Here is a 14,998-nt window from a genome sequence, read left to right as displayed (position 1 = left end):
AACTCAAATAAAAAAGAATTATTCATTAGGTATATTTCTAACATTTAAATATTATCGAATGTAGGTGCTATGTAATAATGTATAAATAAAGTTTTTATGTATAATTATTAATTTATAATAACCTTATAAAATTGTGATTTTAATATTCATTGTAAAACAATTAATGTTTTACAAATAGAGGTATACTTTGTTATTATTATTTTTTTTTTAAATATACCCATTTTGTGTTCTGCTTAAGTTTGGTTTTTTAGCGCCCTAGAGTTAACTCTCAAATGTATTATGTATAGGATTATGTAACGGATTTTATTGTAATCAAAATATGTACATAAATATGTACTTATTTTTAATGAAATATGTAAAAAAAAAATTAAAATATGTAATAACTGCTTAACAAAAAAAATAATATAAAAAACAATATATATATATATAAAAAATTATCTCTTATCTAATTCTTAAAACAATGTGAAACTACATATTCTCTAAGATTTAAAAATGTAAAATGGCGGCGATTTGGACGTAAAATGTTTTTGTACTGACTAAATGAACGTTCCACATCGACTGACGTAATGCTAGCATACTTCATATTAACTATATCAAGTGGTGTGAGTTCGACATCTAATAATTCTGTTGGATTTAGTCCTTGGAGTATATCTCTAATTATTTTTAAATTTTTCAGTCCTTGATTTTTTTCTATCACATTTTTACATTTTTCTCTAACTACATTTCCTATGTGACCTTGACATTTTTCTAATTTCTTTTGCGATTCTTCAACAATGCATAAACTTTCTGATAAGGGCATATTTCGAGTTTCCAATTGTTTTATAGTATGAATCAAAAAACCAAAATTAGCAGAAATGTATGTTAAATTATTTTTTAAATTATTATTTTCCATCATATTATTTGCTTTACCGATAGCGGTGGCAGTTTCAGTATTTAGACTTGAAATTATATTTTTAATTTTTTCAAAATGTTCACAATAATACAGAGCTGCTTTTAACCACGTACCCCATCTTGTTAAAATAGGCTCTGGAGGTAAATTGAGGTCGGGGTACAATTCTTTAAATTTTAAAACTCTACTTGGTGCTTTAAGAAATATTTTCTTAACTGTAGCTATTAATTGGTCTACGTCAGGGTAACTTGATCTTATTGTTTCTGCCACCCGATGAAAACCATGTGCTAAACAAGTGACATGTATTAGTTTAGGGAAAAATGCATTCAGAACATTACCTGCTTTACACATATACGGAGCGGCATCGGACAAAAATAAAAATACATTTTCATATAGTATTTTCATATAGTCTACATAATTTATGTAATAGTATTTAATATTTAAAAAAAAATGATTTTTTATGTATAATTTATCATAACCTTATAAAATGTGATTTTTATATTAATATTCACTTTAAAACAACAAATGTTTTACAAATGGAGGTTTACATTATTAGTATTATTTTTTGTTTAATATTATACCTACCTACTTTGTGCTCTGCTAAAGTTTGGTTTTTTAGCGCCCTAGAGTTAATTCTCAAATGTATTATGTAATAGTTTTTAATAATTAAAAAAAAGGTTTTTTATGTATAATTTATAATAACCTTATAAAATTTAATTTTTTATATTCATATTTTATTAATTGTAAAACAACAAATTTTGATTTACTTTATTATTATTTTTTTTAAAAATATTATACCAATTTTGGGTTCTGCTTAAGTTTGTTTTATTTTGTGAGAGTTAATTCTCAAAAGTATTAAATAATAATCTATAATGTTTTAAATGATTTTTTTTATGTATAATTAATGTTAAACTTATAAAATGTGATTCTTTTTATATCAATATAATAATATTCATTGTGAAACAGATGGAGTTTTACTATTTTATTATTTTATAATTTTTAATATTATATTTTTGATTCAGTTTTAGTTTTTTTTTTGCACTCTAGAGTTCGTGTGCGGTCCTACATTGTAGCTAGGGAAATGGCAAGTGCCCCCTATATTTTTAGTTTTACATGAAGTTTAACATTTAAATTCATTTTTGGTTTATAAAAACAATAAAAACATTATATAGATCAAACACCTTAACTGTATACAGTAGCGTAGCCATGATTATGAAATGGTGGGGGGTAAGTATAAATTATAAACCAAGTTTGGCAGTTTTCGTATACATAAATAATACATTTATTAGGGAGGAAACATCAATGGGGGGTTAAAACACCCAAAAACCCCCCTGGTTACGCCACTGATTGTATGAATCAACAATTTATGAATTATACAATTAACAACAAATTTGTTGAATTAAAGGGAAATCACTCATATTTAATAGAACTAACTGTTAAAAGAATAAAATTAACAGACTGGAAGTTTTAAAAATCAACCAACAAGTTAGTTAGATTAAAAGATAATCTTATAAATGTAACAAAAATATTAAATATTGTCAATATAACAACGGCAAACAATATTGCTTTGAAAAAATTAACAATCAACTTTTGTTGAATTGAATGGTCATTTTATCATTTAAAATATTCTATTGTTATTCTGTAAATTAACAATTTTCTTTTTCTATAATCAACAAAGCTGTTTGTTGGCCCTATGTTTACAAGGACTTATTACTAGTTATTTTAATTGTTATTTTTGATATTATTGCCGTGAAGATTAACAAAGATTATAAATAGAAACAAATTAAGAATTAAGAGAATAAAAAAAGTATTCAATAGTAAAAAAATTGTATAGTAATAAATTTGAATAGAAGTTCAGTGTTTATAAATTATAATCACGGCCTATAAATTTTAATATTGGATACATTTTTTTCCCTCTGTAAGTGTATACTGTATAGGTCTAAGTGGCTAAATATTAAAAGTAAAATTTTTGGCACAAAAGGATATTACGATGCACTCAATCAAGGGCGTCCGCAGGAATTTGTCAAGGAGAGGGCAAAATATTTTCCTTTTTACATTTTTAGTCTCACTATCCTATTAGTTATAAAGTGTTTTTGTGACATGTTTTCTTTTACATGATCAAGGAATGTAAAAATATTAATGAATTATACGTAGATAGTTCGTTAAAACTTAATATCACAGCATTAATTTTAATTAATTGTCCGGAGGATAAGTACTGGCAACATGGTTGCTTCTCCGGTCCTTCTACCACGGAAAAAAAAAATTTAATTGTTATGTAATTTTAAATTATCAAATACAATTTTTTTTAATTAATAATATGTTACCGTTGATTTTATAATTTTAGGTAATTTATAAGATAAAATATTTTTAGCTTATTCAGTCATTGATACCACCAAACTTGAAAAGTTGAAACTACTGTAACATTTAATTCTTTTTATCAAAAAAGTAAAAACTTGGTTGACACTGCAGTATTGCACTTGGTCCCACGACTACGTCACATAATCTATAAAACCAACGTTCTTAGTTCATATGAGTGTAATAAAAATCACTCTGTAAAAAAAAATCTTTTTATTTTTAATTTAAAAAAGTTTATTTTGCGATATTTTAAATTACGACGGTAATGATTGAGGTTGGGTCTATGATGCACTTCACATTGTTTTCCAAATCTAGCTAGGCGATACTAATTTTATAACATACCTACATTGAATTTTTTGACTATTTTAAATTTTAAGGTCATTGTTTGCATTTAAAGTTTTTTGGAGCATTTTGAATTTGTTCTAAATTTAAATTTTAAATTTCATTTTACATGATTTTTATAATAAATTTTCAATATATGATCTAAAGTCTAAACCTAAAGGTATAGAAAACAAAATAGTTATTTTTCAGATTAAATGAGTAGTCCAAATGATAAGTTCTGTCTGTAAAACTTTTATATAATCATTTAAATTGTGAAAATTTAAAAGTTTAAAATGTAGGTGTATCATAATTTATACAGAGTTTATATCTTTGAGGTTGTGAGTTACACCAAAAACCAAAATCGATTTTATCGAAAACAGATTTTGCGTAAAAATTCCTTTTTTCCCTTAATTTTTCTTTTGTTTTTCACGTCGCTTTTAAAAACTACTGGGAAATTTTTACTTTTGACCCCCCAAAGTACCAACTAGATTCATTTTCCTATCAGAAAAGTTACTGTTGAAGAAAATCCATGCACTTTTATTATCCTAAAAGGCGATGACAGACACAAAAATAAAAAAATTAAAAAAAAAATAAAAAAAAAACACACTTCATTGTAAAATCAATACATTCATAGCTTCGCTCAGAATCTAAAATATCAATTCTGTATTTCTGTCGCGGCGGTTTAATTCTATAGTTTATTAATTATACAAGTTAAAACTATTACTAAATGTCTAAATAACAATGTGTTATGTTTCAAATTTTAAAATTAAAACAATTATAGTATAACCTTTTTTTGTACCTTTTAACATTTACTTTACGTCATATTTAAAGGAACGAGGAAAGAAACTAGTTCTTTTCTTTAAGACAGGAACGGTAAAGAATTTAGTTCCTTTTTAACAAGAGGAACGAGAACGTGAACTAGTTCCTTTTTTAAGGAACACTGGACACTGTTCTAAACATCTAACTCCATCTGGTCCTGATGCATGGCGTAAATATGTCTAAAATCATTTTTCTGGGGGGGGGGGGAGGGCTAGATAAATAAATTGACATATAAAGACAAGGTTTGGTTGGAAATTTTTTTTTGAGCTTATGTGCTAAAAGTATACCCTAAAAAAAAATTACCAATTCATAACTGAATTGTCTGTAAGGAAGTAATCCATGAACACTGCGCCACTAGTACTAAGATAACCAATCCATGAAACTTGTATTGGAGCCGGTCTCAAAGCAAATATTTCAGTTTGGTCATCCTTTGCATAACCACTTATGTCAACCAATATATGGATTCCTTCACTATTAATAAATTCATCAGTATCACCCAAGTTTTTGGGTGATCTATAAATAAAAAATACAAATCATTTTTCATCTTTAGAATAAGGTGTAATAAATTGCAATTTTCTAGTATTTGTTTTTCAACTATTTATTGTAATTATGTTTAAGGATTCTCAATACAATACAGTTACACCATCACATTTATTTAATGTTCATAATAAGTTAACAATTTTATACAATTATATTATTTAATTTAGATTCAATATAATTCAAAATCCAGGTTACACATGATACAATAACACTAAAATAATTATTTACTAAGCCTAAAAAGATATCATTGAAATGTGCATTAATACTACCTTAATATCTTAATACCTTAATACTACCTTAATACTACCTTCTATTAATTTGAAAAACAGAAAAACTATTATTAGACAGAGGAAACATAAAAGGAATATATATCAATTTATAAAATATTGTTAAAACTAAGCATATTATTATTCATTTAAGAACTTAAAATTTACTTTAAAATACATTTTACATTATAAAATATATACTAATTAATTACAGCTTATTGAATTGTTTGAATTGTATTAATTGTTATTCTACCAATAAATTTATTGAAATAACTTAATATTAATTATCGTTCTAAGTTATAAATTGTATATAATATAATATATATATATTTATTTTTTTTGATAAGCTTCTATAAACTCTGCAAAATCAGAACAGCACAATGGAAATCTAATTGAAACACAAAAAATATCTAAAGGGTGGCTTACGCATAAACCAAAATATCTAAATGTTATGCTGCTTAATGCAAATTCATAATACAATTGCAAAAATATGCAGAATGTATCCACTGTTTAGAAAAAGCAGAACATTTTAATCTCAATTGTTCCGAAGTATTAAGTAACTTTGCATTAGTATTCATGAAAAAATCAGAAAATAATTTATCAAAACAATACTTATTTAATGTATGTGCAATAAAACCTTATCCTGTGGATGCATGGACCAATTATGCAGATTTTTTATTTAAGACTTATGACTTAATAACAGCTGAAGTGGCTTATATACGTATTTTAAGTCTAAAACCTGAATAATATAAAGTACGTAATGATGACAGAAAAATACCATTAAAATTAAACATAATTAAAGAAGCCAAAAATTAATTTATAATTCCCCACAACAGTGCAAAAAATTGTCCAGAAACTTTAAACAATTAAGCAGACGTTTATTTTAAGAGCGGGAAAATTGAAAAATCTATTTTCTAATATAAAAAACTTTTACAAATAAATCACAATCAGGCGAATGCTTGTTCTACGTTGGGAATGGCCTACATATAAATTACAGTGTACAAAAACGCATCTAATGCATTCAAAAAAGCAATCAAACTAGAATCCAAAAATGTATCTTTTTTAAGAAAGTTTTAAGTTAGCAGTTAATACTGTCTTCAAGAAAATATAGGATTGTCTGCTGAAACATTCAAAAAGTGTTTGAACCTGAAGCCTGAGGACTTTAGCTTAAATTTGGTTAGGTATCTTTAGTGTATATGAATAACATCCAAAATTATAATGAAGCGGTAATATATCTTAATAAATGTATGCAGTTCAATCCGGATAGAATTGACCTGTATGAGAAGATTTTTACTGCATATGGGAAATCTAATAATCATTGAAATGAGTCCGAGGTTTTGGATTGGCTTGTTCGAGGAGGCCGTGTTCATCAAATATTATCCACATATCGCAATAGGCATCAGGAAAGTCCGGCCTTATTGTTATTGCATGTTTGTATCTGTTGAAAAATGAATTATATGATTACTAGTTCTACTGTAAGATGCTTATTTTTAAAAGTATAAATTAAGTAGCAAGTACTATATGTATATCATGGAAAACAAATGAATAACATAGAAGGTAAGTTTAAAAAAGAACAGTTGTAAGATACTAATAATCAACATTTAAAAAATAGCATAAATTAAATGCATGTATGCAAATGTATATAAAATTTTCACTAATAGTATTAAGCATGCAAAAAAATGAACCATTTTTTAATGAGAATTATTTATATTATTTTATGAACTTAAATATTGAGATTGATTTAGTTTCTTTACTATTGATAGTAAGCAAAAATGTAACATTTTAAAATATAGCTAGATACAAATAATCTAATCACTACATGCAATGGAATTATGATAAATAATAAATATCTAAAATCTATGTTATGTTATTATGTAGTTACTGACTTTAAATGCAATTCAATGGCATTGGAAAATGTGGATAAACAAAATTGTCGACAACCAATCCATAAAACTTGAATTGGACATGGTCTCAAAGCAAATATTTCAGTTTGGGCACCCTTTGTATAACCAATCATGTAAACCAATACATGGATGTCACTATTAATAACTTTAACAGCATCGGAATCAGTTTGGTTTAAGACAAATCACTAGGGTGTTGAAAATTTAACCTGAAAAAAAAATATAATAATAAATAATATTAAAATCAATAATAAAGGATCATGGCTGTTTAAAATGTTTGAGTAAAATACATGATAAAAATACTAGTTAATAAAGTGCTTTTGAGGAATTTAGTTAATCTTTATGTTAAATTACTTATTATTCATTTCTAAGAAATCGGTAAACACGAAATACTTGTTGTTTTCAACAATTTTTTTTATTATTAAACAATATTAACCGTAGTAATTTAATAAAAAATGTTAGAATTAGTATCAAACATGCAAAATAATGAACCAATTATTAATGAGAATTATTAATATTATATTCTGTACTTATATGTATATAAAATTGATTTTATTTGTTTATTATTGATGTTATATTAATAATTTTAAAGAATTAATTTTAGTTGTAAATTACTAAGTATTTAGTTGCAAGCAAAAAAAATTATAGAAGTTGGTCAATAACTTGTTTGTTGTTAAATTGGAAATATTGTTTTAAATTTGACTGATTTTAAATAATTTACCAAAGAAAATATTTAAATAACATATTTTTAAGTTTCAGCATTTTATTAAATGGTATATGTAAATATATTAAGTTTTAAGTAAATGTCTTATACCTATTTTACATATGTTTCTTATTTTAACTTGTATATACATTTTTAAGAAGTAAAAGAAAAGCGTATTTTCTGCAAATGTTACCAATTTAAGGATAAATAGGAGAATGTTTGGAAGGTCTTTTTAGAGCATAATATACAATTTTTATTATGTTGATTAATTATTACTTTTTAAGAGCCAAATCCAAATGTCCCAGTTTTTCATGCAAGCTTCGGACGCGTTTAAATGATCATTAGATTTCTCGTATGCAGCAAAAATCTTTTCGTATTTATTAAGATATATTGCCGCTTCATTATAATTTTGGTTGTTATTCAAATACACTAAAGACAGTTCCAAATTTAAGCTAAAGTCCTCAGGCTTCAGGTTCAAACACTTTTTGGATGTTTCAGCAGACAATCCAATATTTTCTTGAAGACAGTATTAACTGCTAACTTAAAACTTTCTTAAAAAAGATACATTTTTGGATTCTAGTTTAATCGCTTTCTTGAATGCATTAGATGCGTTTTTGTACACTGTAATTTTTATGTAGGCCATTCCCAACGTAGAACAAGCATTCGCCTGATTGTGATTTATTTGTAAAAGTTTTTTATATTAGAAAATAGATTTTTCAATTTTCCCGCTCTTAAAATAAACGTCTGCTTAGTTGTTTCAAGTTCCTGGACAATTTTTTGCGCTGTTGTGGGGAATTATAAATTCATTTTTGGCTTCTTTAATTATGTTTAATTTTAATGGTATTTTTCCGTCATCATTACGTACTTTATATTATTCAGGTTTTAGACTTAAAACACGTATATAAGCCACTTCAGCTGTGATTAAGTCATTAGTCTTAAATAAAAAATCTGCATAATTGATCCATGCATCCACAGGATAAGGTTTTATTGCACATACATTAAATAAGTATTGTTTTGATAAATTATTTTCTGATTTTTTCATCAATACTAATGCAAAGTTACTTAATACTTCGGAACAATTGGGATTAAAATTTTTTGCTTTTTCTAAATAGTGAATATATTCTTCATGTTTTTCACAGTCGTATAATGAATTCGCATTAAGCAGTATAACATTTAATTCTTTTAGCTTATGTAAACCACTCTTTACATATTTTTTGTGTCTCAATCAAATTTCCATTTTGAAGTTCTGATTTTGCTTCCTTTATAGAAGCTTATCTAAAAAAATACATATATATATATTATATTATATTCAATTTAAAACATAGGGCGATAATTATTATTAAGTTATTTCAGTAAATATATTGGTAGAATAACATTTAATACAATTCAAACAATTCAATAAGCTGTAATTAATTAGTATATATTTTATAATGTAAAATCTATTTTAAAGTAAATTTTAAGTTCTTAGATGAATATTAATATGCTACCTCTTTAGTTTTAATTTAAAATTTAAGAACTTCTACATATTATATAGGAATATGTTAAACTTATAGATAAGAAAATCAAAAAAAATATAGTACCAAAAAATATTAAAACAAACTAAATATGACAGTAAACAAATCTGTTATATTATTAATCAGATCATAGGTAAACCGAGCAAACATACTAATAAAATTAATAAGATTACAAATAAAGATGGTATTGTCATTGAATCTAAAACTGAATTTTGTAATGAACTTAATGTCTTTTTTGTAAATGTAAATCAGCTAATAAATAATCATGTGGAAATTATATACCTATCTCAATATCATTAACTTAATCAAACATTTTCGAAAAGTGTATCAAAAATTCTGTAATAAATATATTATATTTAAAAGAAACGTCATATTATTTAAATTCACAGTTTTGTTTTTTAGATGGTTTGTCAACAACAGTCAACAGATGCGCTTTTTATACTAGATAACTTCGTCCGTAGATATATTGATGTAAACTATAAAGTAGTGCGTATTTTTCTAGATTTGCAAAATGTCTTTGATTGTGTAAATTATTACTAAAAAAAATTTCAGTTAATCTTGGAGTTGCTAATTTTCTATTAAAATCTTTCTTTAGTGAAAGAGCTCAAATGGTTAATGTAAATAATTATTATGGTAAGGCCAGATGCAATATTGAATATAAATATAAATAGTGATATGGAATTATTAATTTTTACTGATGATAAGACTATATTAATTCCTGAACCAACAATTGATAGCTTGTAGCATGAAACAAATGAGATTTTAAATAATATGTTTCCTTGGTTTTGTAAAAATAAATTGCTACAATCTAAATTAATTTGTTTTAATTCACCTGTTAATAATGTTTTACATGGACATAATTTGACTGTCCATTCTTTAAAATGTAATCCTAGTTTAATTACCAAATGTGTAAGATTTAAAAAGTTAAAGAATTAAAATATCTTGGGTTAATATTCGATTATAGACTTAGATGGGATAGTGATGTAAATTATAAAAAGGTTTTTATTATTATTATTATTATTATTAAGGTATTTTTTGAAAATGTTTCTATGTATTTCATGAAGCCAGGTATAATATATCAGGTGTAAATTATAAAAGAATTATTTATTTTGGTATAGTGCAATTTATTTTCTCTAATGGTATATCTATTTGGGGAGGAAATTTTATTAACATTATCTCTTAGTTCAACGTTACAACAATAAATGGTATTATTAAATATTTACTAAATCTTCCTATGCAAACTAATACTATTCTAATTTGTAAAATGTAAATACATTTCTAAAACCTTGTTCATATCTCCTGTCCATAAAAAAAAGTAGAACCTCTGTCTTAAATTATCGTACAATCTCAAAAATCTCAATCATACCTAAGTTATTTTCTAGAAAAATTAATAAAAAACTAACCCCTTTAGGTATGTAAAAAAATTATAATAAATAAACACCTCGGTTTTCGTACAGGTCAATCTATAGATATAGATTCTTTTAAAAACGGGTTGCAAACTGATGTGATTTATACAGATCTTGAAAAGGCTTTTGACAGATTAAATCATAAATTATTAATATTAAAACTAAAAGCCTATGGATTTTGTGATGAAACTATGAAAACTTTATTTCAGATAATATCAATGATATATCTGGTGTCCCACAAGGAGATCACTTATCGCCCCTACTTTTTTTACTTTTTATTAATGATATAACTTATTAATTAAAACATTCTAATTTTCTATCACTAGCATACAATCTCAAATTATTTAATACCATTCGATGTCTAAATGATATTATACTACTCCAAAATGATTTGATATAAACGATATGTCTCTAAATATAGAAAAATGTGCAACTATTTCCTTTTCTTTTAAAAAAGAACACATCACTTATGATTATATATTAAAAAATATTAAAATATCGCAATTAAATGAAATTAATGATCTTGGCGTTACGTTTGACTCGAAACTTAATTTCAAAGTAAATATTAATAATATTTTGAAAAAATCATCAGCCAAATTAGGATTTATCAAGCGCACTTGTAAAGACTTCTACGATGCTCATGATCTTAAATTGCTATATTTCTTATTAGTATGCTCTCAACTGGAATATGCAAATTTGATTTTGCACACTAACTCTATAATCCAAAATAAAGACCTTTCTCAAATTCAGAATAATATTTTTAAGATTTTTATGCTTTCAATGTCACGTTTATAGAGCTCCTCATTCTGATTATAATATTATAAATTGTGTTTTCTCTATATTACCACTTGAAAAAATATTAAAACAACTAAATTTGAAATTCCTTTATAAACTATTACTTATAAATATAAATTGCCCAGAACTAGTTGAACATTTATACTTCAAAATAAATCCTCTAAACTCTAGACATAAACAACTTTTCTATCGACCAAACATTTCATCCAAATATATGTTATTCTCTCCTTCTAATACTCTAAAGGCTATAGGGAATTCCATAAATAATGTAGATTTATTTTACTGTTCACTTAATGATCTCTCTTCAATAACAATAAAAATAATCGGACAATACAAAGAATGTAAAATTGTTTATGCAATAAACAACAAGCTATATATACTAATTATTTATTTTATTAAGAGATGTCTCATCTTGAATTTTTGTTCACATGTCTCATTAGTGTATCGTTAGTATTGATATTCATCAAACTTATAGATGAGAACATAATCTATGCTAAGACATAAGATTTTGTACCATATTTTAATTTTTAAGGGAGATATTATGAACATTTTTAATTTGTGATATATCTCACATATCTTTCTAGAAAATAAAATTATCGGAAAAATCTTCAACGCTTAAACACGAATGAAGTTTATACCTTAAGGTTTGATAACGGTTCAGTTTTCTCTAATATCAAACACTATTGAGACTAGTTAACAAAAATATGCCAATTCTTATGTGTGTAAGATGTATACGACATATGCATGGGTATGCAAGCGTACTCTTAAGAAATATATATAAAAAAAAAAGTTAGTCTAATATGAGTGGATGCCTATATTTCATAACACCAGGGAGCTCTTAAGTTTGTTAAAAAAATATTGTTATAAAAAGCAGAGAGTATTGAATCACTTTATACAGAAAATTAACTTAAAATGTTTGTCATCAGTTTTAAGTTGTACATTTCATACATAAATATTGTAACAACATAAGGGTGAAGTTTACATTTTATTTAATTAAACCCAGATACTAATCCTGAAGCATTATATTAAAACGGTTGTTTGGTCGTAGCTTACGTATGCTCAAAATAACATATAACACCTAACCCTAATTTGCAAAATTCATCGAATATATTTTTAAACATTTAAAAAAAAAAAAAATAAACCACTAATTTTAAAATAAATAAATTATAACTAAACAGACATATAACAATTGAGATAGCCTATACATGGTAATATTAATAATAATAAATTGTAAATTATTTACTTTAAAGAGTCAACTTCTGAAAAGATCTCCGTAATAACTGATCGGTGCTTCAGAGTCTGAATGTTTTGGACAAAATACAACCTGTAAGTATTATAATTATTATTTGATTAAAAAATTTAATGCATATATATTTATAATTAACCGAATGATTTTAATACAAATTTTTTGTCTTAAAAGCATAGTACATGGCAAAATAATGTTCAGAAGCTCATATTTAGCTTTATTAATCTGCTGTTTTGCGAATAAAAAATAAATAGAAGGCGAATCTATTTGGCATTGAGGTATTTATCAATCCAATTACTAGAACCCTTTTAAATATCAAATTGAGAAATAGGATTTTCCTGATTAAAATTAAGTTATAGTTCGTACAAATGTCCCATAAACATCTCATATATATAGTTAAATTATTAATATAGTACTTACCAATGATGACGAATTCATAGTTTAAAATATTCTTAACAATTGATTTTTCAAATAAAGACAGCAGACAATGATCCACATAAACTTTCGACCGGACTGTAGTTATCAATCATCTGCAAAATAAAATATATATTGTGATAATTAGGTACAATAGAATGAATATAATATAAATATATTTACAAAACTAGTTAATAACAGCATTTGTGTATTTCATTATTGTTTTTTAATTATTCAAATTTCTATCCCGGGGGGGAGTGTTTAGATAAACGTTCATAATATAAATGATGATGATCATTATATAGCATAGCAAACAGTGAACAGTGTTAGGCGCTTTATAGGTTGGTTTAAACAGGAATTAAATAAAATAAAAAGACTGACGGTGGAAACATAAACGTTCATGGTTATTAAAGATATGTTTATTTGAAATAATGGTAATAGTTGTCTCCAGCTGCGGAAAAAACATAATTACAAAAAAAGTACAGCCACACACCACACTCTGGAGAGCCTATATTATATGAGATTCTCTAACACAGATAAACACACTGGTATGTCATCAACTTGGTTCTGTGCATCTGTAATGCTACGTCGTCTAGTTGTTGATATTGTCCATCACAAAACGCAGACAAGTGTACGTCATAATTAACCATAAATATGGCACTAACTACACCTACTTAATAATTAAAACGGGTGGTTGGTAATTGGGCCACATTTTATCCACCCGTTATGTATAAAATATTTATTTAAATTTTACTACTTGGAGATTGGGCCTTAAATGTGTAGCATAAAAATATATGAATATATAACATTTGTTAACAAACTATCTTTTTTTTTACATAAAAATACGTGGGGGGAAATAGCATAGTCACAAATATAAGAGTCATAAGTAAAATCGAAAAATGTTGTTAATTTATTGTTCTGTGGCATCTAATACTTAAATCCATTACAACACAGTTATCTACTTCTTCTGGATTTCAAAATGGAATTACAAATATTTTTCTTAGCAATTTACATACCTATTTTAGAAGTCAAATCTTTATATTCTTTACTTATTAAGCCTACTTATATACAATAATAAAAATTGTTGAAAATAATGGCCCAATCACCGGGACTATCTGTTATAAACGTTAAATTGTAGCCGCCCAATTACCGTATATGAAGAAAGGTTAATTATTGTGGTCCAATTCCCATAAAAACATGCATGCGTGGTTTGTACGATATTTCGTCCAAGTTGAGATTATAATAGTGCATTTAGCCATGTTTTCTAGCAAACACTAGGTCTTTATACTTACTATACGAAAAAGGCGAGGTAGTGATCCACAGATGGCGTCAAAAATTCCAGTACACCAGTCCTCTACAATGTATTAAAGTCTAGTGAAGTGAACAAGCAAAGATAAAGACAATTGTGCGACTGTAAATCACGCATTGAGTATTTGGAAATCCATAGGTGAATAAAATAATATATTAACTATGACAAAACGAACAGGACGGTACGAGTGTGTATGACTGCAACTTTGTGTTTATAATATAGGTTATAGAGACGTATACAAACTCGAAGAACGCCATTGGTCCACGAGACCATGATACAATTTTATCATGGAAAAGTCATGATCCGTGTGACGTGGCTGTATGACGTGGCTACACAACACGAGTCCATGATACAATTTTATCATGGAAGAATCATGATCCGTGCGACGTGGTTGCACAGCACGGTTTAAGATATACAAGCGTGCTGCAGCTGCTGCTGACGTGGCCGGTGTGCAGCCGACGCGATCGCCAAGAGCGGTATAAACCATATTATGTCCTTAGGTACAAACCATGGTTATATA

The 14,998-nt window shown here is 26.0% G+C and overlaps 2 pseudogenes; one reads left to right on the top strand and one right to left on the bottom strand.

The window, feature by feature from the left end:
• The first annotated feature begins 5,687 nt into the window (after window positions 1–5,687).
• Window positions 5,688–6,512, top strand: LOC132942370 (uncharacterized; annotated as a pseudogene).
• On the bottom strand, window positions 6,490–14,965 carry LOC132942364 (uncharacterized; annotated as a pseudogene).
• Window positions 14,966–14,998: the final 33 nt, after the last annotated feature.

Source organism: Metopolophium dirhodum, chromosome 1 (genome assembly GCF_019925205.1).
Source record: "Metopolophium dirhodum isolate CAU chromosome 1, ASM1992520v1, whole genome shotgun sequence".
NCBI lineage: Eukaryota > Metazoa > Arthropoda > Insecta > Hemiptera > Aphididae > Metopolophium > Metopolophium dirhodum.
The sequence above is the reverse complement of the archived record's forward strand: the minus strand, read 5'-3'. Positions and strand labels throughout refer to the sequence as shown.